This window comes from Panthera tigris, chromosome D1, assembly GCF_018350195.1.
Source record: "Panthera tigris isolate Pti1 chromosome D1, P.tigris_Pti1_mat1.1, whole genome shotgun sequence".
Taxonomy (NCBI): domain Eukaryota; kingdom Metazoa; phylum Chordata; class Mammalia; order Carnivora; family Felidae; genus Panthera; species Panthera tigris.
In genome coordinates, this window is record NC_056669.1 from 43,656,293 (window position 1) to 43,676,893 (window position 20,601).

The 20,601-nt window shown below is 37.8% G+C and overlaps 1 protein-coding gene and 1 pseudogene across 3 annotated transcripts in view; one reads left to right on the forward strand and one right to left on the reverse strand.

The window, feature by feature from the left end:
- GRM5 (glutamate metabotropic receptor 5) overlaps window positions 1-20,601 on the forward strand; it is a 507,872-nt gene that overhangs the window by 56,894 nt on the left and 430,377 nt on the right. The gene's annotated exons all lie outside the window — the stretch shown is intronic.
- On the reverse strand, window positions 12,774-12,906 carry LOC122231643 (annotated as a pseudogene).

Genomic DNA, 20,601 nt, shown 5'->3' on the forward strand with positions numbered 1-20,601 from the left:
TTTTGCTCCTGGAATGCTGTAATTAACTAAATTTGCCATATGCATTTTATAAACACAACATTTTTCATTTGATTTTCCTCATAATAATTGTTTAATAATTTGCTGTTACCAACAAGTTTAAGTATAATATGCTTTAACTTGGAATTCTGGGGTCTTGTAAGTCTCATTCCAATGCATGCTTCCTTCTGTATGATACTTATTGGGCAAATATATTTCCTATAATGGAAAGAGTTCAGGAGATAGTCCATTTGAGTTTTAAATACAGCTCTGCCACTTACTGGACACTGGACAAGTGACCTTATTTGGTGACTTTTTTATGTATCAAATCAAGGTCTATAACTAGAAAATCCCTAAGGCTAATTTTAGATATATTCTAAAATAATATAAAAATACTATATTCTTCACCTACTGTATTTACTCCTTTCCCTCTAGAAAACCACATTTCTTTGTCATATTTGAATATAAAATTTGCTGTTATTTCTCCTACCCAGTGGATATGCTAGGTGAGGTCCGTTAGTGGGTTGTAAAAACAACTCAGTAAACAGAAAGTGAATTAAAAAAAAGTTTTTAAATATTTATTTATTTTTGAGAGAGAGAGAGAACACAGGGGAGGGGCAGAGAGAAAGGGAGACACAGAATCTGAAGCAGGCTCCAGGCTCAGAGCTGTCAACACAGAGCCTGATGTGGGGCTCAAACTCACAAACTGTGAGATCATGACCTGAGCCGAAGTCAGATGCTTAACCAATTGAGCCACCCAGGTGTCCCAAAAAGTGAATTTTTAAATAAACCAAAAAGTATATAAAACAATAGTGTAGAAATATCAAAGTACATTAAATGCATTAAAAATAAGTGTACTTCATGACTTTTTGTTCTAAATACACACACACACACACACACACACACACACACACACACACACACACTGGACATGGTATAAAATGTTTCTTACCACAAGTCAGTAAAGTTACAAGTACAGCTTTAAGCCATACACCTCACATTCATAAATGCAATATTTGAATCATAGCAACTCTGTAGGACAGTTTTCTAGGTGGTGCCAATGACTCTTCCTCCTACTGTCCTGTGATTCCAGCTCAGTGGTGTTGGTTTTCTTCAACCTGGCCCTGACTCTTAATTTCAGACATAGCTTTAATATCTGTCTGTGGAAACCTTTGGTTTGATACTATGTGTAATTCTTTCCTGCTTCTAGCATCATAACTTCATTTTTGACATCCCACATATCTCAGTATAGCTCCTGTCCTGATACAGGCCCCATGATGTCTCAGATACTCACCAGATAGCTTCAAATGGACAAAGTATAGCAGGAGAGAAGAGACAGGAGGAGAATTCAGATTTTAAAAAATTAGGTAGATGTTTCCTTTTGTTATTTTTGTCTTTAAGAACAAAAGCAAATGGAGAGTTACCACCTATTTATGGCATTTTGAATCTGTTACTGTTCAGATTTGTTAAGTAATTAATTCTAGTCATGCATGGTGTTCATGCATACGTGTCTGTGTGTGCTTGTGTGTGGTAAGTGTTCATTGTTTCAACCTGAATTATCTTGCATGGTTTATGAAGCCCAAATGAACCAAATGCCACCATTTCTTCCCTTCAGACCTTCAGAAGTCCTCTAGAAGTTCATCAGTATTTTTCTTCATGTTTTTGAAGATATTATTTTATTCCAGGTATAGAGATAGCATTTCTCAGGAACTTCAGAGACAAAGGCATAGTTGTAATCAAATTTTGTGCCTAGAAAATAGGCCATTTTGTAGTAAAACTATCCCACAGGGTTTGTTAGCTAAAAATTGAGAGATAATTAAAACTTCCCTGAAAAATGTGAAGCTATAAGGTCTCACATGAGTATGTATTTGTTTTGATTAACAACTAAATATCATTGTCTTTCTGTTCCTATGACGGCTTTAAAATTTATTGCTTTAGCTTTTTTCTGTCTTTTGTTTTAAAGATCATATCTAGGGTAGATGTCAATCACTGAAAACTCTCTGAATGAAGAATTCAGAAGAAAGCAATCATATGGTTCCTCCCTAGTCTATGCCCATGGCTCCAGCTTATGCTCACTCATTGTACATTTATATATATGTTTTATCATTTGACATTTCCAGATCTGGGGCTTGCTGGATGCCCTTCCCATATTTGATACAACTTATACACTGTTTGTCAATCATGTTATCATGAAATGAAAACTTGCATTTAGAAAATGCCAAAGGAGGGGCTCCTGGGTAGCTCAGTCGGTTGAGCGACTGACTTCAGCTCACGTCATGATCTCAAAGTTTGTGAGTTTGAGCCCCACGTCAGGCTCTGTGCTGACAGCTGGGAGCCTGGAGCCTGCTTCAGATTCTAGGTCTCCATCTCTCTCTGCCCCTCCCCCACTCATGCTCTGTCTCTGTTTCAGAAATAAACATTAAAAAATTAAAAAAAAAAAAAAAAAAGAAAATGCCGAAGGATTTGCACCCTGGGGATCTCAATAGCTCAGCAGACATCATAGTTATTAATCAAGCCCATCTGGAGGGTTTCTCATTGTCTTTGCCTGGGGCCATGTACTGCATCATTAATGCATTAAACATCTTTCATAACATGTAGCTGCTACACCCCTTCTGCACTTTGCATTATATACCTCCCTGGCCTTATTTTTAAGTCATATGTTTACATATGACTTTGTTCTGCCCAACTATCTCTTAGTGGTTTTCCTGTTTCATGTCTATTCACACGTGGGTGCTAATTGTTTCCTATTTTCTCTGTTTGAAGGCCTCCTGTTCTACTCTTACCCCCAAATCTCTCCATTTTTTTTTAAATTAAATCTTGGTTATAGTGTCATCATTTCTCTGGGAATTGTTTTTACTACCCTCATACATGCAGGGTTTTTAGTTTTTTGTTTTTGTTTTTGTTTTATTTATTTTTGAGAGAGCAGAGGGGAAGAGGGCAGAGAGAGAAGGGGACAGAGGATCCAAAGTGGGCTCAACGCTGACAGCAATGAACCTGATGTGGGGCTCGCACTCATGAACTGTGAGATCGTGAGCTGAGCCAAAGTCAGATGCTCAACCACCTGAGTCACCCTGGCACCCCATCATACATAGTTTTTAAAGGTTAGGTGCTCCACAGCTAGACAGGACATATTTTGTTCATTTCTGTATCTCTCTAATCTGGCAAATTATAGAAAATAAACATCCTTTAAATGATTTAATTTGGATAATAATTGCAAAAATGAGTGAAAAGATAGGTGAATATTCTGAGTATAACATAAGAGGCAAGTTATTGGTAAAGCATTTCCTAAGATAATTAAGATAACTTAAGTCTTATCTCATTGAAACCAGGGAGCTCTGTGGATCTAGTCAAACCCTACCTCTCTGGTCCTTGGATTTTGATCCCATGGAATCAAATGCACACTTGAGACGATGGTTTAGTAAACAAAACCTTGTGATGTGAAGTAAATTCAAATCCTCATCCTAATCAAATCCAGAAACTCGTGGCACAGTGACTAGTCTTTTAATTTTTTTTTTAAATTTATTTATTTTTGAGAGAGAGAAAGCACAAGTGGGGGAGGAGCAGAGAGAGAAGGAAACACGGAATCTGAAGCAGGCTCCAGGCTCTGAGCTGTCAGCACAGAGCCTGACATGGGGCTTGAACACACAAACCGTGAGATCATGACCCGAGCTGAAGTTGGACGCTTAACCGACTGAGCCACCCAGGCGCCCCACGGTGACTAGTCTTTTTTTTTTTTTTTAATTTTTTTTTTAACGTTTATTTATTTTTGAGACAGAGAGAGACAGAGCATGAACAGGGGAGGGGCAGAGAGAGAGAGGGAGACACAGAATCAGAAGCAGGCTCCAGGCTCTGAGCCATCAGCCCAGAGCCCTACACGGGGCTCGAACTCACGGACCGTGAGATTGTGACCTGAGCTGAAGTCGGATGCTTAACTGACTGAGCCACCCAGGCGCCCCTGTGACTAGTCTTCATAAAGGAATAAGTGTTGACTCAGTGAAATACATTTGGAGAACGTTGCACCAGCATTCTATACTGATAAAGGCCCAAGGACAACAAACCAAGGGCCAGAGATAAGTTTGGATGGGAGGCAGGAGCTAAAGGACAGAGTACCTTGTATGACTAGATAAAATGCTTAATATTTGACTGGAAGCAATGGGTAGGGGACAATTTTTAACCAAACATTTTTGTTAAACTCTTTATTTGGGAATAATTTTAGATTTGCAGTGAAGTTGCAAAGATAAAACAGATGGTTCTCAGATACCCTTCACTCAGCCTCCTCTAACGTTAACATGTCACATATTCCTGGTACATTTGTCAGGAGTAAGAAATTAACTTTGGCTTAATATCATTAACTAGAGTCTTTATATGGATCTCGCCAGTTTTTCCACTAATTGCTCTTTTTCTGTTCCAGGATCCAACTCAGGATATTATGTTGTGTTTAGTAGTGTTGTTACCTCCAGTCTTTAATAGTTTTTCAATATTTCCTTGTTTTTCATGGCCTTGCCATAGTTTTGAAGAGTATGACTTACTCATTAACTTTAAAAATTAAACTATTTTGGCATAAATGTAAATTCACATGCAGTTAAAAAAAATACAAACAAAACCCCTGTACCTTTTTTACCCAGTTTCTGCTAATGGTAATATTGTGCAGAACTATAGTGCAGGTGCTATCAGGATATTGGCATTGATATAGTCAAGAAGCAAGAGTTCAGTTATCGGGATCCCTCACGTTGCCCTTTTATAACCACGTCCACTTTCCCTTCCTTTCTCTCCCTTGACTCTTGTCAACTACCAATCTGTTGTCCATTTCTATAATTTTATCCTTTCAATAATGTCATGTAAATGGAACCATACGGGGCACGAGGGTGGCTCAGTCAGTTAAGCATCCAACTCGGTTTCAGCTCAGATCATGATTTCATGGTGTGTGAGTTCAAGCCCATGTCAGGCTCCGTGCTGATGGTGCGGAGCCTGCTTGGAATTCAGTCTGTCTCTCTCTCTCTCTCTCTCTCTCTCTCTCTCTCTCTCTCATTCTCTCTTGCTCTCTCTCCCCCTCCTGCATATCCTCTCAAAATAAATAAACTCAAAGAAACAATAATATATATATATATACATATATATTATATGTGTATATATACGTATATGTATACATATATGTATACATATATGTATATATATGTATATGACTTGGGAGATTGATTGTTTTTTCATTCAGCAAAATACCCTGGAGATTTATATAACTTACATATATCAGTAGTTCCTTTTTGTTGCCCAGTAATATTCCATGGTATAGATATACCACTTTATTTAAATATTCAACCATTGAAGGACATCTTTTTATACTTATGATTAAAATGACTATTGGGGCACCTGGTGGCTCAGTCGGTTAAGTATCTAACTTTGGCTCAGGTCATGATTTCGCCATTCGTGAGTTCAAGCCCCACATCAGGCTCTGTGCTGACAGCTCAGAGACTGAAGTCTTGGGATTCTGTGTCTCCCTCTCTCTCTGTCCCTCCCCTGATTGCATTCTGTCTCTCTATCTCCTTCAAAATAAATAAACACTAAAATATTTAAAAAAAATGGCTATGAAGATTTGTGTACACATTTTTCTGTGAACATGAGTTTTCATTTTCTAGGATAAAGGCCTAGTGGAGTTGCTGGGTTGTATAGTAGTGGAATATTTATTTTTATATAAATTGACAAACTGTTTCCAGAGTATATAGATAATTTTAAATTTCCACCAGCAATGTATGAATTATTGGCGTTGTCGTTTTTTATTTTAGATATCCTGATAGTCATGTAGTGGTAACTCATTATGGTTTTAAATTTTTTTTTTTAACGTTTATTTATTTTTGAGACAGAGAGAGACAGAGCATGAACGGGGAGGGTCAGAGAGAGAGGGAGACACAGAATCTGAAACAGGCTCCAGGCTCTGAGCAGTCAGCACAGAGCCCGACGCGGAGCTCGAACTCACATACCGTGAGATCGTGACCTGAGCCAAAGTCGGACGCTAAACCGACTGAGCCACCCAGGCGCCCCTCATTATGGTTTTAAATTGCATTCCCCTGTTAGCTTATGGTATTGACCATCTCTTCATCTGTACATACGTTTCAGTGAAATATTTCTTTGTATCTTTTGCCTCTTTTCTAATTGAAGAATTATTATTATTATTGTTGTTGTTGTTATTTTAATGCTGAGTTTTGAAAGTCCTTTCAGATATGGTTTGCAAATACTTTCTCCCAGTCTGTAGATTGTCTTTTTATTTCCTTCACATGGACTTTCACAAAGCAAAAGCTTTTAATTTTGATTCAGTCTTATTTACCAGTTTTCATTTTATGGATTATGCTTTTGTTGTTAAGACTAAGAAGTATTTGCCCAGCCCTAGATACTAAAGATGTTCTATTATGTTTTTGTTTTTTCCTAAAGGGTTTATAGTTTTATGATGCTATTGAATCTGTTTTGTATATTAGGTAGAGCATCATTTCTAGTGCTATGGATATCTACTTCCTCAACATCATTTCTTGAAAAAGCCATCCTTCCTCCATTGTGTTGTTTTTGCACTTTTGTCAAAACTTGTTGAGCATATTTGTGTGAATCCATTTCTGAGGTTTCTGTTCCACTGATCTTTTTGTCTATCCTTCCTCCAATACCACTCTGTTATGATTATTGTAGCTAACTAAACCTTACTATACTTAGCCATAGATTTTTAAAGACATACATAAAGCAAAAACTATCTTAATTTTCTTTTTGTATTCCATATTACGGATCTAAACGAAAGCAAATGATTTTTACTAACTATAAATCTGGAAGTGAGAATGAGGTATCATGGAAAGAGTTCTGGACATAAATCCAGGTCCAGTTTCTGGCTTTCTTATTTCCTTGCTTGTGATTTTCATCATTTCACTTAAACTCTGTGGTCTTTGTTTCCTAAAAACATACCTCACCCAGATGTTGCAAGACTGAAAGAAAGTAAGATAAATTAAGAAAGCAGTTTTCAAACATTTTTAAAAAAAATTATTTATTTATTTTTGAGAGATAGAGAGAGGTAAAGAGAGAGGGAGAGAAAGAGAATCCCAAGCAGGTTCTTCCCTGTCAGTGCAGAGCCTGGCATGGGGCTCCATCTCATAACCCTGAGATCATGACCTAAGCTGAAATCAAGAATCTCATGCTTAACGGACTGAGCCACCCACACACTCCATGATCTCCATGTTTCTTTGCATTCTTAAAAAATATCAGGCCCCCAAAGAGCTTTTGTTTATATGGTTTATATATATTGATATTCTCCACATTAAAAATAAGAGGGCACCTGAGTGGCTCAGTTGGTTAAGCATCTGACTTGGGCTCAGATCATGATCTCACAGTTTGTGAGTTTGAGCCCTGCATTGGGCTCTGTGCTAACATCTCAGAGCCTGGAGCCTGCTTTGGGTTCTGTGTCTCCCTCTCTCTCTGCGCTTCCCCTGCTCATGCTCTGTCTCTCTCTCTTTCTCAAAAATAAATAAATGTTAGAAAAAATTTTTAAAAATAAGAAATATTGGAAAATATTTATAATTTAAGACAATAATATAGTAATTATATGTTAAGTAACAATTTTTATGAAAAATAGTTTTCTTTTCCAAAGCAAAAATAATTATTCAAAAGAGTGTTTTTTTTTCTTTAAAGTTTATTTATTTTGTGAGAAAGCACAAACAGGGGAGGGGCAAAAAGAGGGAGAGAGAGAATCCCAAGCAGGCTCTGGCCCTATTTGGGGCTCAAACCCACAAACTGTGAGATCATGACCTGAGCTGAAACCAAGAGTTGGCCTCTTAACTGACTGAGCCACCCAGGCACCCCAAGAGTGGGGTTTTTTTTGTAAATATCTTTGCGAATTGTTTAAATGTCTGATTTAATAACACAAGACATTTCAATTCTCATAGCTGATTCAGCATTCAATCTTTTCAATATGTTGTTTTGATTTAAGTATTTGACAAAATTCTAGCATCATGCAGTAAGATAAATGGATATGCCTCATCAATTCCACCATGAAAGTCTACAAGTGGCATCTTGTAAAAGGTTAGATGCATTATAGCATCTGATGAGCATATCAGTGAAAAATTTTCACTCATTTACAATAAAATAGATTGGCCAATTTTTTTACTTTGAATAAATTTTTTATCCTTTCCTGGTTTTATAATCTGTCTATTGGCCATTTAGAAAATATTGGTTCACTAAGTTATGAAGATCTTCCAAACTTAGACACATTTCATTATATTCTTTCAAGAGATCTCATTTGTTAGTATCACCATTGATCTCATCAATAGTCTTTAAGTATTAAGATACTGTTAAACTCATAGTAGTGGATAAAGTTTTCCAAAATTCTTTCTTTTTTTTCTTTTAGTCTCAAGTTTTATCATTGGCATAAACTACGGTTAGTTTTATTTGAAATGATGGAGTCACTTCATTAAATTTGGAGAAAAATCAGCTAAATATCCAGTCTCTCACCACCATTTGTATGTTAGTCTTTCTTTCCAAGAAAGTTGCACTTGGCTAGTTCATCTTATAATTCAGTCTCGCAAGTGCTGTTCCTAGAGACACCAGCCTACTTTGGTATGCAGCAAAAGTGCTTCATGAGGACCTGCTATTTTATCATGCAGAACACTATAAGATGTGCATTTAAAAAAAGAGTTGATCTAAGTGAAACTGGAATTCTATTTTTAATTTTTAAAAAATGTTTATTGTAGTTTTAAGAGGGAGAGAGAATGAGAGTGTGCACATGCTCACTGTGGTAGGGGGAGGGAGAGAGAAAGAAACAGAGGATCTGAAGTGGGCTCTGTGCTGACAGTAGAGAGCCTGATGCAGGGCTTGAACTCACCAACTGCGAGATCAGGACCCGAGCCAAAGTTGCAAGCTTAACTGAACCACCCAGGTGCCTCCCCCCACCCACTTTTTAAAAATTTTCATTGAAAGTGTGTCGTGGTGAAAAAAATTCCAACATTTACAGTTTAGTACTGATGTCAATTCATATTAAGGGCCCAGCAGTTTCACCAACCATTGCTTTTGCATCATCGGTGCAAGTGTCCATTTAGTAGAAAAAGACAGGCAGTGTCTTAGTGATACTATGTAAGTCATTTTGACATTGTGTACCCTCCCAAAGAGGGGTCCATGTCCATTCTGTGAAAACTGCTGAAGTAAAGCATTATATAAACCTGGAACACTCTGTTGGTGGTTGTAGTAGGATTAGGATTTGATTAAGGTAGGATTTGAATTTACTTCATATCAGAAGGTTTTGTTTATTAAACGATTGTCCTGAGTGTACGGTAGGTTCTGCAGGATCAAAATCCAAGGACCGGTGAGGTGTGGGGTGTGACCAAGATTCACAGAGATCTCCTGTTAAAATGAGCTATAGCTTTCATTATTTTAATTTCCTTAGAGAATGGTCTTAGTTTATACTCTGAACATTTGCCTATTGTTTTAACCACTCCCGTATTATGTCCCTATAATTCGCCAGACTGTGAGGGTATAAACAAACAGAATAAGTCCTATCTAGCTGTGGTGGCATCAGGTGGGTCACACCACCTTTCTGGAGTTGTGGGCAGGGGGATAGTCAGAAAAAGAGTCCAGAGAAAATGAAGACTCTGCAACCAGGTCTTGAAGAGTATGGCGCGAGAGAGTGAGGGGTGGAGCAGGGTAGCAGGCCTTCCTGGAGGGTGGCATTCATGACTCTGTGCTAATGCACCAGGGGTCAAAAGCACCCAATGAATGATTAAATTGCATCGAATCAAACGCAATACCAGGATTTAAGTTACAAATAATGCAATTCAAGAATGAATAAAACTTTTAAAATGGCAGTTTAACAACATCTTACATATAAATATAAAATCTCCTTGTCTTGATATTATCAGGTAGGTGTTCTCAGAATTTGAAAACATGAAATGAAGTATTTCTTTGGGATGCTATGCCTTGGAAAATAAAAGTACCTCAAGCCTCTCTGTAGGTTTCCCCACCAGTACTATAATTCAAATGATAGGCTTCCTTTCTCTTGGTGTTTTTAATAAACCAGGAGTTTACGTAGTAAACTGAGTATTACATAGAATCGACACCCTTTAGATTAAAAATATTTTTCTTACAAGTGTAAAGTGAACTTCATTTAGCCAGGTTTTACTTTTTTCACTTATTTGTTTAAATTTAGGGATGTAACTCTTACGGTTAAGAGAATATTGCTAATTAGTTGCATAATATACATATAGTCACCGTACACATAGAAGCTTTAGGTGCTAATTAAGATAAATTGGGAAAACAACTAAGGGGGAATAGAGTTTTACTTGTGTGTGAATTTAAAGTAGGATGAGAATTGCTGGAAGAAAAAATTATAATGAATTAATCTAAAAGTTACTATGCCCTCATTGCAAAGACTGTTAGTCTGTTAGTATCATAGCATAATAATGTGCTTAAAAATGTAAATGTGAGGGGCCCCTGGGTGGCTCAGTCGGTTGAGCATCCTACTTCCGATCAGGTCATGATCTTACAGTTTGTGGGTTCTAGCCCCGGATCAGGCTCTGTGCTGACACCTTGCTCAGAGCCTGCCGCCTACTTCAGATTCTGTGTCTCCTCTCTCTCTGCCCCTCCCCAACTCATCATCTGTCTCTGTCTCTCAAAAATAAATAAATGTTAAACAATTTTTTTTAAAAATGTAAATGTGAATGCCTTGCAAAAGAAAAAGTGAAAAACCAGGGTCTATCATCATTGTGAAGGTTAGCTTAAGTTTTAACTTACTTGGGAAAAGAAAATCAGCAGGGATACATATAGGAGTCTGCCCTTCAGCTGAAGCTAAAACAATGTGGATTAACATAGACTTCTCTACTGTAAATTATTTATTCATTCAACACACATTTAATGAGTACCAACTCTGTTCTAGGCCTTGATATTCAAGGGACAGAACAACAAATAAAGTGCATTCAGTCTGTAGCCTCAGGACCCTTCCCCTATTAGCTCATGAATCTTTTCTCTTCCAAATTGCCCCAGAATTATTTAAATGTAAATACTTAAAACTACTTAAAAATCAACTGCACTCATCTAGTCTTTCTCTGTTTTTAAACTCTTTTGCTCACATATATTCAAAAAGAATGTGCTCAGCCACACACACACACACACACACACACAAAATCACATGTACACAGAAAAGGTACATGTGTACACACTTGTACATTTTTATGTTGGTATCTAAAATGTTTAGTTATAACTTTGAACGTTACAAAGGACATGATTTCTGTTCATTGTATGTACATTTTAAAATAAACCATAACATCATTGATTTGAATGTAACCAGTGAAATCTAAAAACTGTGGTGATTTGATACTCAGGATAAGCCATTTAAAAATACAAATGTGGGAGAGAGGCTGGGTGGTTTAGTCAGTTTAAGAATCCAACTTCAGCTCAGGCCATAATCTCATGGTTCATGGGTTTGAGCCCCATATCAGGCTCTGTGCTGACAGCTCAGAGCCTGGAGCCTGCTTCAGGTTCTGTGTCTCCCTTTCTCTCTGACCCTCTCCTGCTCATGCTCTCTCTCTCTCTCTCTCTCTCTCTCTCAAATATACATAAACATTAAAAAAAATGAATGTTGTAAAATAAATACATAAATAAAATAAAAATACAGACGTGGGGCACCTGAGTGGCTTGGTTGCTTAAATGTCCCTCTCTTGATTTTGGCTCAGGTCATTATCTCACTGTCATGGGATTGAGCCCCAAATTGGGCTCCATGCTGGGTGTGGAGCCTGCTTAGAATTCTCTCTCTCCCTTTCTGTCTGCTGCTCCCCTGCTTGCTCTCTCTCTCTCAAAATAAATAAGCTTAAAAAAATGTTACAAATACAAATCCAGCAGAGCCTGGGTGGCTTGGTTAAGTGTCTGACTTCGGCTCAGGTCATGATATCATAGTTTGTGAGTTGGAGCCCCATGTCAGACTCTGTGCTGACAGTTCCAAGCCTGGATCTTGCTTTGGATTCTGTGTCTCCCTCTCTCTCTGCCCCTCTCTTGCTAATACTCTGTCTCTGTCTCTGTATCTGTCTCTGTCTCTCTTTCAAAAAATAAACACTAAAAAACAAAATTAAAAAAAATACAAATCCAATTTTCATTAAAAGTCACAAAATTAACATCATTTCCAGTTACTCTTGAATGTGTATTTTCATTCTACTCCCTTCAAAAAACTTTATCCTATATGTTGTTTTTAATCTATTTAATGTTTCTAAAACAAAGAAAAATGCAGATAAATTGTGCATGTATATATGTGTGTACACACACACACACACACACACATATATACATATTTCTCCTGTGATTAAAAATTATTTTGGGGGCGCCTGGGTGGCTCAGTCAGTTAAGTGTCCGACTTGGGCTCAGGTCATGATCCCACGGTCCGTGAGTGCGAACCCCACATTCAGCTCTGTGCTGACAGCTCAGAGCCTGGAGCTGCTTCGGATTCTGTGTCTCCCTCTCTCTCTGCCCCTCCCCTGCTGATGCTCTGTCTCTCTCTGTCTCAAAAATAAATAAAACATTAAAAAAAATTAAAAAAAATAAAAAATTATTTTGGATTAAGATATTCTCATAAATATTTTAGCATTAAATTTATCAAAAGATAAAATACTATAGATTATGAAATATAATTGTTGCATATGTAAAATAATTTATTAGAAATGCCAGCTTTTTATAAGCTGGATGAAGCTCTGTTTTTCTATTATTTATAAACCTATGGCTAAATATTATTTAATGTTAAAATTGAGATGTTAGCAAAAGATTTATATATCCCTTTTTTTCCCTGCATTTCAATTTTATAAGTGCAAGAGTTATGAAATACTGTTTACATAAATAAAAAGATAGGCTGGAAAAAGTTCTGTTATTCCAATGACACTGCACTTGATCTTAGCCAAAAGGCCGAGAAGCGATGTTATTCCAATGACACTAAATTCTTTGAACTATTTCAGATTATTTTTTTTAAATAAATCACATGATGAACAATGGGAAGTAATTTTAATGGCCAGCTGGTCACCTGATAGAATATCCCTTCAATTTTGAGAGCATTATGGCAAGACCAGTTCGACCCTCCGTGATTCGAGAGGCTTGTGTTGCTTGAACAGACTGGCTGCTCTCAGAATCAGCTAAGCATTCAACTACAGAACCCCAGGGCCCTATATTCTCCTTTCACCTGCCTATGGCTCTTGCCACTGTTCATCAGGGTCAGATTATTTAAGAGTTACTAGCAGCATCAGGGATGAACCTCTACAATGCTGAAAAAGAAAATGAATCCTGGGTCTTTGTTAAATGCATTTTTATTAGAACCAGGACACTTTTAGAGAAAGTGGGAATTTAATGAAGGGCTCTGAGACATCCTGTGTTGGTTCTGCCTTGTCCGACACGGGAAGTCTGTGCAGACTTAAAGGTGTATACACCGAAGCTAGGAATCATGCATAGAATCGCGGCTCGTCCACTCGCTGGGTTGGTGTCTTCTGACAAGTTGCTTACCCTCTCTGAGCCTCAGTGTCCTCATCAGTAAAGTGAAGGTAATATGTACCTACTGGAGAATGTGAGGATAACATGGCATAACAGTTCCGAGCACTTTGTACAGTAACTGACCATACAAGGCACCCAGAGAGCACCAGCTGCTCTCTCCCTTCTCTCCAACAGCAACCTCTCAGAGCAGGTTAAGCTGAGGAAGATTGATTTAAGCGAAAGAGAAACTTAACTGCTATAAACAAAAATGTGCAGACTTTTCTGTACAGTGTCAAATAGAGCAGATGATATGCGTAAGGATTTATACATAGAAATAATAAATGCTAGGGTAGTGGCACCTGGGTGGCTCAGTCGGTTGAGCTTCCGACTTTGGCTCAGGTCATGATCTCAAGGTCTGTGAGTTCGAGCCCCGTGTCGGGCTCTGTGAAGACAGCTCAGAGCCTGGAGCCTGCTTCGGATTCTGTGCTCTGTCTCTCTCTCTCTGTCAAAATGAATAAACTTTAAAAAAAATTTAAAATTAAAAAAAAAATGCTAGGGGACATGAAAAGTTCTGTGCAAGATTTCTATGAGATCGGATGCCTTGGTGATGGAGTTATGTTGCTGGTCATGAGAAGGTAATTCTTCTCTCTACCCATCTTTACCAGTGCATTTTGAAGTCAAACAACACCTCCTTCAAATGTGAATACAGAGCCTCAGAGTTTTGAGGGAATCTTACTAATTCCATCTCCATACACAAAATTTTCTTTTACAGCAAGTTACCCTTCCTTAAACTCTGAAGGTGACAAAGTGTGGCAGCTCAAAATAAAATCTTAATCTTGTCGCTTCTCACCTGCAGCGGTCTCTCACTCAGACCAAGTCTCAACCTCTTGCACATGACAGCACTTCAGATATTCACAACCTTCATATTTGATAGCAAGTAGATAGTGCCCTTGAAATTTAAACTTGTGCATTCTGAGTAGAGCTCAGAAGTTTTAAAAATTGAGCCTGTTTTTTAAAGACTTCAGCTATCAATAATTATCATTTAAAGTTGTCATATGTTGAAACCATTTGGGATGAGTCTCCGATCATTTAAAATGTATCTTCATAGACAAAGGGTCTTTTTAACATTTTCCAATTAATCTATTATTTGAAAATGCAGTTTTGCTGGACTCTTATTCTGTGGACACCAAAAATACTATTTCATTCAATCTGTAAGAAAATTAGAACAAACTGAGAGTTTTTGCCCCAATATTGACTAGTTTACTAGAGAAGAAATTATTCATTTACTGTCCTCTTGAGCAGGATTATTAGGGAAAATATGCTAAACCTAGAGGAAAAATCAGCATATCTAAGTATTTTTATTATGTTTATAGGGCGAGTTTAGTGGGAATAAGTCTTTACAAGCAATCTAAAAGAACTTCCATTTTTATTTCGGAAAAATAAAATGTTTTATGTGTTTGAATTTACTGCTAAATTGCACCACTGTAATATAAAAACTTACTCTGGATGCTTAATTCAGCAAACAATTATTGAGCGTTTCTTCTGTGTATAATAGAGTGCTGCTAATAATGGAGAACACAGTGTTGAAAAACAGCATCATCAACTTCCTCACAAATCTATTGTGAGTGAAATTTACATAATAATAGCTATTATTGATTAGTTTTATGCCAAGCCATGTGTTCAGCATTTGGATTTTTAAATGTATTCCTTACAACAACCCCATTTATTAGATATTATTATCTCCACTTATTAGATAAAGAAACAACATCTTTGGAAAATAAGAATCAGGCTAGGAAAGTCCTATAAAACATAGAGTTTAAGAAAGGAGGGGAAATAGATTCACAAGACTCCTAAGACTGAAGTACATTTCAACAAGAGTTTAGAGCTTATTCTTCAAGATATTTTGGAGAACTCTGAAATGGAAGCAGTAATAAAACAATAATAAAGTTTAAGGAAACTTTATGTCTTTTTTTAAAAAAAACAGAAAGTTTAGAAATACAAAGTTGTAAGACTTTGTAGGCAAAGCATTTAACAAAATATGGTATCCTAACATCTAAGATGGCAAACTGATGTGGAAGCCACAAGTGGACTGATAACTTGATAACGTTAAGAAACATGCAGATTCTCCAGGGGTTAAGAATTTGGGTTCTGTATTCAGAATCTTAATTGTATTTCCTACTGTACTCAGTTTGTCTGTAAAATTGTCATAGCCTATTGAATAGTTGTAATACATCTGTCCTGGATTTTACTAAGAATCAAAACATGGGAGCTATTATTTTGGATGAAATAATTGACAACAACCTAGAAGTCGTTACCTAGTGGTATACCACGCCCTCTAATCTCAGCCATGTTCTTCTGGACATTTGTATTATTGATTTGGATACTGGTAGAGATAAAATATTGCTGAAATTTGGAAAGATTCATATCTCTGAGATCTCACTTAAAAATATTAAACATAATGATAACAATAACAATGAAAGGATAATATATCGTTTGCTGAGTCCCTATTATATGTCAGATACTTCTTATATATTATCTGTAACCATCACAGTAACCTAGAAGGGTTAGCATTATTATTGTCCTTTTACATATGAAGGACTTGAGGCACAGAGAGGTCAAGGAACTGACCTTCAGTTACACAGCCTTAGCAGTCTGGGGGTACAAAGGCAGATCTATCTCACAGAAAAGCTCAAACCCTTCTGTTACATTTTGTTGTCTCTAATGAGATGACATTTCATACAGATAAGTTAAAAATTTATTTTAGGTTAAAACATATTGTGCTTGAATATGAATAGAATAAGGTATCTGTGGTTTTCTAAAGCTCTCATTAAAAAAAATCATAAAGACTAGGGCATCTGGGTAGCTCAGTCAGTTAAACGTCTGACTTCAGCTCAGGTCATGACCTCGCGGTTCATGGGTTTGAGTCCCACATCAGGCTCTGTGTTGGCGGCTCAGAGCCTGGAACCTGCTTTGGATCCTGTGTCTGCCTCTCCCTCTGCCCCTCCCTCACTTGGCCTCTTTTTCTGTCTCTCAAAAATAAATAAATAAATATAAAAAATAAAATATGTATAAAAATCATAACGACTTTAACTTACTGTAAATTAAGTCTCAATTAGTAATAGTATGGTGGTGTTTTCATGATAACCACTGTAGGCTCTAGGAATGATAAAGATGTATCCTGTGAAGATCTGTCTACCATAGAGCTGGGGGCATGGGAGACAATAAATGGTGGTGGTAGTGCTCCTGCTGAAGATGATAATTCTTTTTTTTAATTTTTTTTTAGCATTTATTCATTTTTGAAAGTCAGAGAGAAACAGAGCGTGAATGGGGGAGGGGCAGAGAGAGAGGGAGACACAGAAACAGAAGCGGGCTCCAGGCTCCAAGCTGTCAGTCAGCACAGAGCCCGACGTGGGACTCGAACTCATGGACCATGAGATCACGACCTGAGCTGAAGTCAGCCGCTTAACCAACTGAGCCACCTAGGCGCCCCTGAAGATGATGATTCTTAAACTGAGCACCCCTCCCTAGTAGAATTGTGTTGCACTTTGGATTCAGGGGCTCTCATATAAGAATGGCCAAATAAACTGGTAAATATCTCAGAGCAGAGTGAGTAGATAGGTTTCAAGTCTAAGCCACATAAGGTTAAAGGGACCAGAGATATTTGACTTAAAGGAGAATTAATGGCCCTTCTATATGTTACTTTTCCTCTTGGAAATTCATGTACATTTATATACATTATATTATACACACACATACACACATGTACATACACATCAGAAGTATGTATAGAATTATGTATAGTGTTTGGCAGTTTAAGGTTATGGGGGAAAGCAATAAATCACTAAAATGTCAGTCTTGCACAGCAATCCTTTCTGTATCGTAAAATCAAAAGATACTCTTTGAATTCCTGGTGAACCTCGTATATAATTTCAAAACCTCAGCTGGCACAAAGGTAACCTAATACTGTGAAGTTTACAAAACAAGAATGCATTTATCATTGGAACAAAAGAATGAATACATACTATAGGCAGTGGTTATGACTCTGCATTTTGTAAAGCACAGAAATAATTTTATGACAACTCCTAGATTTCATTTGATGTGTAATACATTTGGGTCCAACAGCATTGACTCAATAAATTGTTCTTCAGAGACAGATCATCAGTGACCTTGTAATCTGCCCCTACTGCAAGAAATGGCAGTCTTCACCTATCAGGGATTTTACCCTTTTCCTAATATTATCTATGCCCATGTGCCCCCAAGTAATATGGAAGTCTTTGGGGAGGAGGCAAGTGAAAGCAAAAGGCTGCTGAGTTAAGACCAGCTGTATTTAACTTTCTCCTTAGCACTGTTACTAACTCCCTTACCTCATTTGACTTGGACCTTGTCAACCTATTAGAGCTAAAATGAAAATGAGTGAGATCCTCTAGGTCTTTGGTGCTTTTATTTTTAATGTTTATTCATTTTTTGAGAAAGAAAGCATGAGCAGAGGAGGGGCAGAGAGAGGACAGAGGTTCTGAGGTGGGCTCTGAGCTGACAGCAGTAAACCCCATGTGGAGCTCAAACTCATGAACTGTGAGATCACGACCCAAGCCAAAGTCAGACTTTCACCTGATGGAGCCACCCAGGTGCCCTTGTGCCTTTTCTGATACGATCTTTTGCAGGCTTATACTTGGGAGTTGTGCCAGAACTATATTCCTTAACTAGTCTCCCATCCTGACTTCTCCTGAACAGTCCTCCAGACTACATAGCAAAAGCTTGTAGTCCTTTTACTGTCTTGAACCTAACGTGGGGTCATCTTTCGTGTTTTTCACCCAATCATGGGAAATCTTCAGAGAAGCCCTCGTATTCAGATATATTAGGATCTTTGAGGAGGTAAGGATGAAACATGGGATGAGATGCCTTTAATGTAATAGCATTGAAGTATTTAAGCAGAATCTGAATGATCATCTCATAAAAAAATTAGAAAACGAGGCAAGCTAAAAATTCTCTTTCAACTTAGAAAACCAAAATAGCATGACGTTTCCAGCATCACCATTTCCTTCTTAGCCCAGTTCAGCTGTTCTCTGTCACTGTTCCTTGTTAAACACCAGGAAGTCAAGGTGGGTGGCCCAGAAGGCAGTTCTCGCATCAATACCCTGGTAATATGCTGACTTACCCTGGTAATGTATTCAGTGTCATAAATGTGTTAACGTATCAGAGATTTGTTTAACTTTTGCGGGTGGTTTGCATAATGAGTGGCTTTGCTTTGATGGTAGTACTAGGGAAAAGGCTTTTAACCTTATTTGGCTAATTCCTTGGAGATAGAAGTTTCAAAATATACCTCTTAGGGGACTAACGAGGTCTAAGTTTGAGATATTGTTGCAGTCATTTCTCACTGCATATCTCAAAGGTCCATTTCACTGGAAATGGATAGTGTGTTAGAACTGTCTGAGTCTGTGGAGTCTGTTATAGCCCGGTCAGTGTTTTTACTTAGTCTTATGAGACTGAAACACAGAAAGGTTCAAACTCATCCTGCACAAGTAGTATTTGAAAGGAAAATTTTCATTTAAGTGTTAAATTTACAGCCTTCACGTTCTAGAATTTGAATAGTCGTATTACCGATTTCATGAAATCCGTTTTAACTGGTGAAATCCCATCTCTCAAATCTTGAACGGTCTTGCACATTGAGGAGTGAACGTGCTATTTGGGGCTAGGATGACGTAAGTATCTTTTTAAATACTGATTGATTCATTTACACTGTAATTTGGTAAGTCACAGGCATTTCTTGAACCCGTATTTTATGTCAAGTTTAGTAGCATTATTTCCAGACATAAGTAACTCTTCAAATATGGTGATTTTTTGAGGCAATTGATGTAAAAAAATGAAGAAGAAAAGCAGGAGAGTGAAAGTCCTGTAAGTTGCTTCCTCAAGAAACAGTCAAAATAGGGGCAGCTGGGTGGCCCAGTTGGTTGAGCGTCCAACTTTGGCTCAGGTCATGATCTCATGGTTCATGGGTTTGAGCCCTGTGCCGGGGTCACTGCTATTAGCGCAGAGCCTGCTTTGGATCCTCTGTCCCCCTCTCTCTGTCCCTCTCCTGCTTGTGCTCTCTTTCTCTCTCAAAAATAAATAAAGATTTAAAAAAAGAACAGTCAAAATACAGAAAGTTTTCAGAGTTACCCAGCATCCTGATCACTTCATAGGAAACCAGTTGCTGAGAGACATTGCTGTGTAACAGATAACCCTAGATTTCAACACTTAAAACAAAAAAATACTTATTTTCTTACAGTTTCACTAGGTCAGGAATCTGGGAGCAGTTTATCTGGGTAATTCTGACCCAAGGGTCTCTCCTGAGTCTCATGTGAAAGCTTGGGTCGGGGAGCAGTCTCTCCCAACTTCCTCAGGCCTAAGTTCCTCAATGACTAATGGCTGGCGATTTCAGTTTCTCACCACATAGGTCTCTCCTTAGGCTACTTGAATGTCCTCACAACATGTCAGCCAGCTTCTCAGAGACATAATCTGCCTAAGATGGAAGTCTCAGTCCTTTATATTCTAATCATGGAAGTAAGAGGTCATTACTTCTGCTATATATATCCATTAGATATGAGTCAGTCAACTCAGCCAACATTCAAGCAGAGGGTAACTGAACTCCATTTATTAAAGAGAGGAGTATCAAAGAATTTGTTGACATAACTGAAAAACCATCACATGGATACCTTATGGGAGGAGCATTTATAGACCAGTATGGCTTAGTGCCCCTAATTCCAGCTCTGAGAGAACCCATCTGGTAAACAGGAAAGAGCACTCACTGCTCAGGAGAATGAGAAGATGTGATTTCTTATTCTGATATTAACTCAAGGTGCAATCTTAGTTAATGGTTCTCCAACTTTAGTGTGAACACAAATACCTTGTGAGATTGCTAAAACATGGATTTCCAGGTCCCGTGCCCAGGCATTCTAATTTGGTGAGTCTCAAGTAAAGCAAAACAGATTGAATTTCTAAGAAGTTCTCAGAGGGTGCTGATGCTGCCAGGTGGGACCAACTTTAAATCTCAAGACTCTGATTAAACTGTCTTCCTCAAATGTGGCCCATGGGCCAACAACATCAGTATCACCTGGGAGCTTGTTAGAATGGTAATATGCTCCAGTCCAAAGCTACTGAATCTGAAACAGCAAT